At 30.8% G+C, this 6,515-nt stretch overlaps 1 pseudogene; it reads right to left on the bottom strand.

The window, feature by feature from the left end:
• Positions 1 to 371: 371 nt before the first annotated feature.
• Positions 372 to 490, bottom strand: LOC145243101 (5S ribosomal RNA; annotated as a pseudogene).
• Positions 491 to 6,515: the final 6,025 nt, after the last annotated feature.

Genomic DNA, 6,515 nt, shown 5'->3' with positions numbered 1-6,515 from the left:
AATTCCCATAAGAAAATAACTGTAAGTCATCTTTCTATTCTCTCTCACTGACAAATTTTCATGGACTTTTTGATATGACGATATTTCGTATAGTGGATTTGATTTAAAATTAAGTCTCTTGCCTAATAACCTAATTATCTTCTTTTTTTTTAACAGCCATATTAACCAACACAACATATTTCTACAAACATGTGTCTGTGTGTGCAGTCAGCACCAACCCTATTCAGGGTTTAACCGACTTCCTCCAGATGAGGAAGTTTCATGGGAGTATGAAATTCACAAGCGGTCCCCAGTCGCATGTATATCCTCGTTCGGGGAGATGACGACGTTAGGTTTTTGCAACTTTTTGTAGGGAGGTGTCGACGTCCTCCTACATACAGCACCTGGACTTTCCAAATTGGTAACCCATTTTAGTAATGACCAGGCTCAACGTTGCTTAACTTCGGTGATCTGACGGGAACCGGTGTGTCAACGTGATTATGCCGTATATAAACATGTGTCTGGAACACACATAATCCAGATACAAACATAATCGTTAAAATTTTAGCAAACGATCGGAATCAGGGAAATCTCAGATTAAAAGAATCAATACTGATTGAGAAATTAAACCCAGAAATTAGTAGTAAAACAGAAAACAATATTTCTAATAAAGACACGAACAGGCTAAGTACTTTCTAATACGGTCTCAGTGATAATTCATACAGTAAAAGAGAGAGAGAGAGAGAGAGAGAAATATATATATAATAAATAAAATTAATTAATTAAAAAATTAATTAATTAAAGAAATAGATATAATTATTTCACCAGATTAAACCAAGAAAATTAAACAAGAATATAGAATTACCTCCTCTAGATCAGAAAATCAATAGAAATAAAAATAAAAAAACAGAGAGAGTTACCTACCTTGCAGGTAACGTAATCTAAACAAATGAATAAATAAATAGATATAATTTCCCCGTAGATCTAACCATAAATGTAGGCAGGAATATAGAATTATTTCCCCTAGATCAGAAAATCTATAGAAAAAATAGAATTACCTCCCTTAACAGCTAACGTAATCTAACCAAATGAATAAATAGATATAATTTCCTTTAGATCTAACCATAAATTTAAACAAAAATAAGGAATTACTTCTCCTAGATAAAAAAAATCTATAAAAAATTTAAAAAAAAATAGAATTACCGCCCCTTAAAAGTTAACGTAATTTATTTAAACTTAACAGCGTTCGAATTTATTAGAAAAATTTAAACACATAGGCGCTTTAGAGTTGACAGCTTGGAGAGTGGATATATGTTTCCTCACTCAAAATTACCTAAAAAATATCTTCTTCAATTTACCGTAGAACAAAACGTCATAAAAAAAAAAATTCAATCCATTGTGCTCTTATTGGAACCTTTGGTTGGTTGGTTGGTTGGTTGGTTGGTTGGTTGGTTTACGGCATATCAACCCTTTTGAGGTTATTTAATGCCGAATCCAGTTATTTTGAAGAATAATTTTTTAATAGAATGTATGTTTTTTAAGTCGATTTGTATTTAACCCATAGTTGGGACCCTTACAGGTACTACCACTCCGGGTCAGAGTGGACATGGGAACAATAGCAATTAAAGGGTGGCTCCACACTCCCTAAATCCCGCAAGCTGGGCCTCACCATCGGATATAGTTTAAGGTCATATCCAGGACTTATTGGAACCTTTAATCAAGTGTTTAATTAACATTTCCCTTCAAAATAAACTATATGTGTAAACTCTAGTATCTTAAATTACGAAAACGAATGTCCACGTCGCAAAAAATGATGATTGACCTTATGCATTTATGGCCTGAAAATTTCATCTCTCTGTTGGCGCAATATGACTAAGAATTATGGCACTAAAAAAACGACCCCTGTCGTGAACGTGCATTGAGTATTGTGGTGACTATATAGAAAAATAAATAGTCATTGTTTAAAACTTAATTAACTATGCAAAAAGACATTATTTATTGAATTTAGATAATATGGAACAAATCGTTATTAATGATGAATTCTCTAAATATATCTTTGATGGACGAATAAGATTAACGGTTTGAAACTTAAAACTACAACGGATTTCAATCATGAAAACTGCAAAATTATTAAGGAACCCCTTTGAATGCGGAGATTAACACACATGAGATCCAGGCACAAACTGGACACAGAAACGACTACAGATATAAAACAGAAAGCAGCATCAAATGATATCATGAAAACTGAAACTGTATAATTGTTTTTTTTTGGGGGGGGAGGTTGTTTTTGTAAATGTCACCATAAATGGACGCCACACCAAATAATGAGGATGGCCAAGGAGGATGGAACGACCGAGGAGAGGAAGCACTAACCAGACCTCCACTGACTGAGTGCAAAGAAGACTGGCACTTTCACTTTTTTTTACAACTCCAATTCTAGTGAAGGCCAATCGTCGCCGCCAATCAATGGTAAGCGGCTGTTGCGATAACGCAAATTCTTTTGCAAAAGTTATTAGAAGAGGAGGTCTTGGAAAACTTGTTGTCACTCAGACTCCAGAGAACACCACAAGTTGTTCTAAAAAGCAATCTTTGACGATCACTTGTGTGACTACTCCATAATAAGTCCAGCCGCAACGTAGATATTGCCGTTCCATCAGACCTCAAAGTGATGATCAGGAAGACAGAGAAACGTAACAAATGCACGGAACTAGTCAGAGAGCTCAAAGGGATCGGGAAGATAAAGAAAGTCAAGATAACACCACTAATAATAGGAGCACTAGGAACAATACTGAAAAATTTGGAATAACAGAATGAGAGAGATTGCTCAGAAGATACAAAGTATAGCATTAATGAAAACGGCTGAAATATTAATAAAAAAGACTTGAATGCGGTAATTAACACATATGAACTACAAGTGCAAGCCGGACATATAGAAACTTCTCCTGATATAAAACAAAAAACATTACATGGAATCATAAAAACTAAAACTATATCATTGTAAGTTAACTAACTTATCCCTCCGCCTTCGGCTACACCTATTTTTTTATTTTTTTTTTTTATTTTTTGCGTGTATGTTACCATAAACTGGCGCCACACCAAATAAGTGAGAACGGTCAAAGAGATGGAAAGACCAAGGAGGGAAACCACTGGATGTGTGCAAAGAGAACTGGGACTCTTGTTACCAAAATTCCAGTGACGACGTAAAAAAAAAACAAAAAAAAACGTAACGTGATGCCGCAGCCGAGATTGAACTTATTACACGAGTTTGTAGGGTAATTCAAATCTTGTCGGTAGCTGAATACTAGGCTATCAAGATTATTTTTTATTGTGGCGCCATTACTAGATGGGTTGCCTACCACGGCTTAAGAAAGGTCCATCTACCCTCGAGAGAAGGTAGAACACGCCAGTTTCCCAACCTGGTATTTTACCACGCGGTACATACAGCGCTTCGCCTTTCCAATTTTGTCATCCATCTGATTCTGGCCAGGCTCGACGTTGCTTAACTTCGGTGATCTGGTGAGAACCGGGGTGTCAATGTTATTGTGCCATAAATGGTCGCTACCAACGAGAAATCAGGGGAGACTTGTTATTACTCAGACTCCAAGGAACACCACAGGCTGTTCTCAAAGAGAAATCTTTGATATTAACCTGTGTAAAAACTCATAGTGATTGATAATAATAATAATAATAATAATAATAATGATAATAATGATGATAATAATAATAATAATAATAATGATAATAATAATAATAATAATAATGATAATAATAATAATAATAATAATAATAATAATGATAATAATAATAATAATAATGATAATAATAATAATAATAATAATGATGATAATAATAATAATAATAATAATGATAATAATAATAATAATAATAATGATGATAATAATAATAATAATAATGATAATAATAATAATAATAATAATGATAATAATAATAATAATAATAATAATGATAATAATAATAATAATAATGATAATAATAATAATAATAATGATAATGATAATAATAATAATAATAATAATAATAATAATAATGATAATAAGGGCTATATAGTGATTGATAATAATAATAATAATAATAATAATAATAATGATAATAATGATGATAATAATAATAATAATAATAATAATGATAATAATAATAATAATAATAATAATAATGATAATAATAATAATAATGATAATAATAATAATAATAATAATAATAATGATAATAATAATAATAATGATAATAATAATAATAATAATAATGATAATAATAATAATAATAATAATGATAATAATAATAATAATAATGATAATAATAATAATAATAATAATAATAATAATAATGATAATAATAATAATAATAATGATAATAATAATAATAATAATGATAATGATAATAATAATAATAATAATAATAATAATAATGATAATAAGGGCTATATAGTGATTGATAATAATAATAATAATAATAATAATAATAATGATAATAATGATGATAATAATAATAATAATAATAATAATGATAATAATAATAATAATAATAATAATAATGATAATAATAATAATAATAATAATAATAATGATAATAATAATAATAATAATAATGATAATAATAATAATAATAATGATGATAATAATAATAATAATAATAATAATGATAATAATAATAATAATAATGATAATAATAATAATAATAATAATAATAATAATAATAATAATAATAATAATAATAATAATAATGATAATAAGGGCTATATTGGTCTTACTACTACTACCCTTTCACAATTTACCAGCATAAAAAAGCGCTGAGTATCCCTTCTGATTTATTACAATTTTTCTTAGCATGATAAAAATATTAAATTCTGAAACTTTTTTTTAATTAAAAAATAATTGAAGTTATTTTTATTAACGTGGAATCAAGAATATTACGTATGAATCAAGTAAGAACATTTTAAAATATATAACAAAACAATAATTTATTTTGTAACGCGAATTCTGATAGCCAGGGATTTAAATTGTCAACATTCCTTTGAAACTACACTGCCTTGTTGTTCTTACACCATCACATCGATGTTCTTGGTTTTTGTTTTTGTTTTTTTTGGGGGGGGGTTAAGATAATGGGAGCTGATGGTAAGCAAGTGGTTAACGATACGAACAAATAACCTGGATGTTGTAAGTTCGAATCCAGTTCGTTTCACAAAAAAAATCACTTTTCACGAATTTCAGTCAGAATTTTGGCAACCTTCACGTGGCCCCTACTGTATATATCCGATGTCTTTCTAGAAAGAATTCTGATTGGGAAAAAATCGGGGAAACCAATGCCAAAATAGAATCCTTCGATTCGCACGATATGATGATGATGACCTAAAGATAATTTGACGTAGAATCGAAAGTTCCTTCTTTTTAAATTATGAGAATAGAAAAGTAATGTTATTTGCCAGCAATTCTAGTTTTTGTAGAGTCCGTAATTGATGAGAATTAGAAAATGCCAATGGCAGGGCGATATACGCTCATGCCTTTCTGAATGACATTATGACTATGTAAACAATGTCAAGCCAAAGACAAACTTAATCACTCCGAGATTTGAAACTCGACTAAGAGCCTCCGCCCCCACCCAAACTCGGAATCCGTTCCCTAAGCCCCTTTTAGCGCCAATCATCCCAGGCACTGGCATGATTTGAATATCCACAGGCTTAACTTGTTCTTTTCATTCGCTTATTTACGTTCCGTGTATCTGTGTTTTCGTAAACGCTTCTGACAGAATTACCTATAATAATTGGTACATCGTGTTTTGGGGAAGAGGGTCGTTCTTTCTGGGGAGAAGGGTCGTTCTTTTTTGGGAAGGGGGGGTCATTCTTTTGGAAAAGCGGTGGGGGAGTCGTTTATTTATTTTATTTTCTTTCTTCTTTCTCTGTGCAAGAATTTATATAAACGTTCAAGTTTATTCCAGCAATTATGGCCCGCTTCCACATCTTGGTAAACATGGCACTTTTTTATTTTTGGCGGAGGATGAAAGGCGAAAAGGGCTGAGAAAGAAAGGAAAAGGCAAGAAAGAAAGACAAGGGCTAGAAAATAAATTTCAAAAAAAGACTAGAAAAGAAAGGAAAATACTCAAAACAAAAGAAAAAGGCTAAAAACATCGAAAGGAAATCGTAATAATGACAACAAATAGCAAGAGCGGCCGTAGTACAAAACATATGGGCAGACTTACAGTTGGCGTCGTTGTGTTTACGTCTGTACGTTTAGTTATTTACCAACCGCGGTTTTCGTTTTCCTTTTGGTTTTAGGTTTTTGCGTCTTGCATATAACAAACAAGAGAAAATCGAAATTACTGCTCAACGATGACAACATAGAAGAAAAAACTGCTAACTAGTCAACAAATTGAAGTACTTGCAAAAACGACTAACAATCTAACACATAAAAGTAAAGCTTGTCCCTCTGTTTAATTTTAACGATAAATGACATTTCTCATATAAAACCAATATTTAATTCTGTTTCACTATAAATAACGAGCAGGTGCCGGTGCATAATTTC

This window comes from Euprymna scolopes, chromosome 21, assembly GCF_053919585.1.
Source record: "Euprymna scolopes isolate OS-2025 chromosome 21, ASM5391958v1, whole genome shotgun sequence".
NCBI lineage: Eukaryota > Metazoa > Mollusca > Cephalopoda > Sepiida > Sepiolidae > Euprymna > Euprymna scolopes.
The sequence above is the reverse complement of the archived record's forward strand: the minus strand, read 5'-3'. Positions and strand labels throughout refer to the sequence as shown.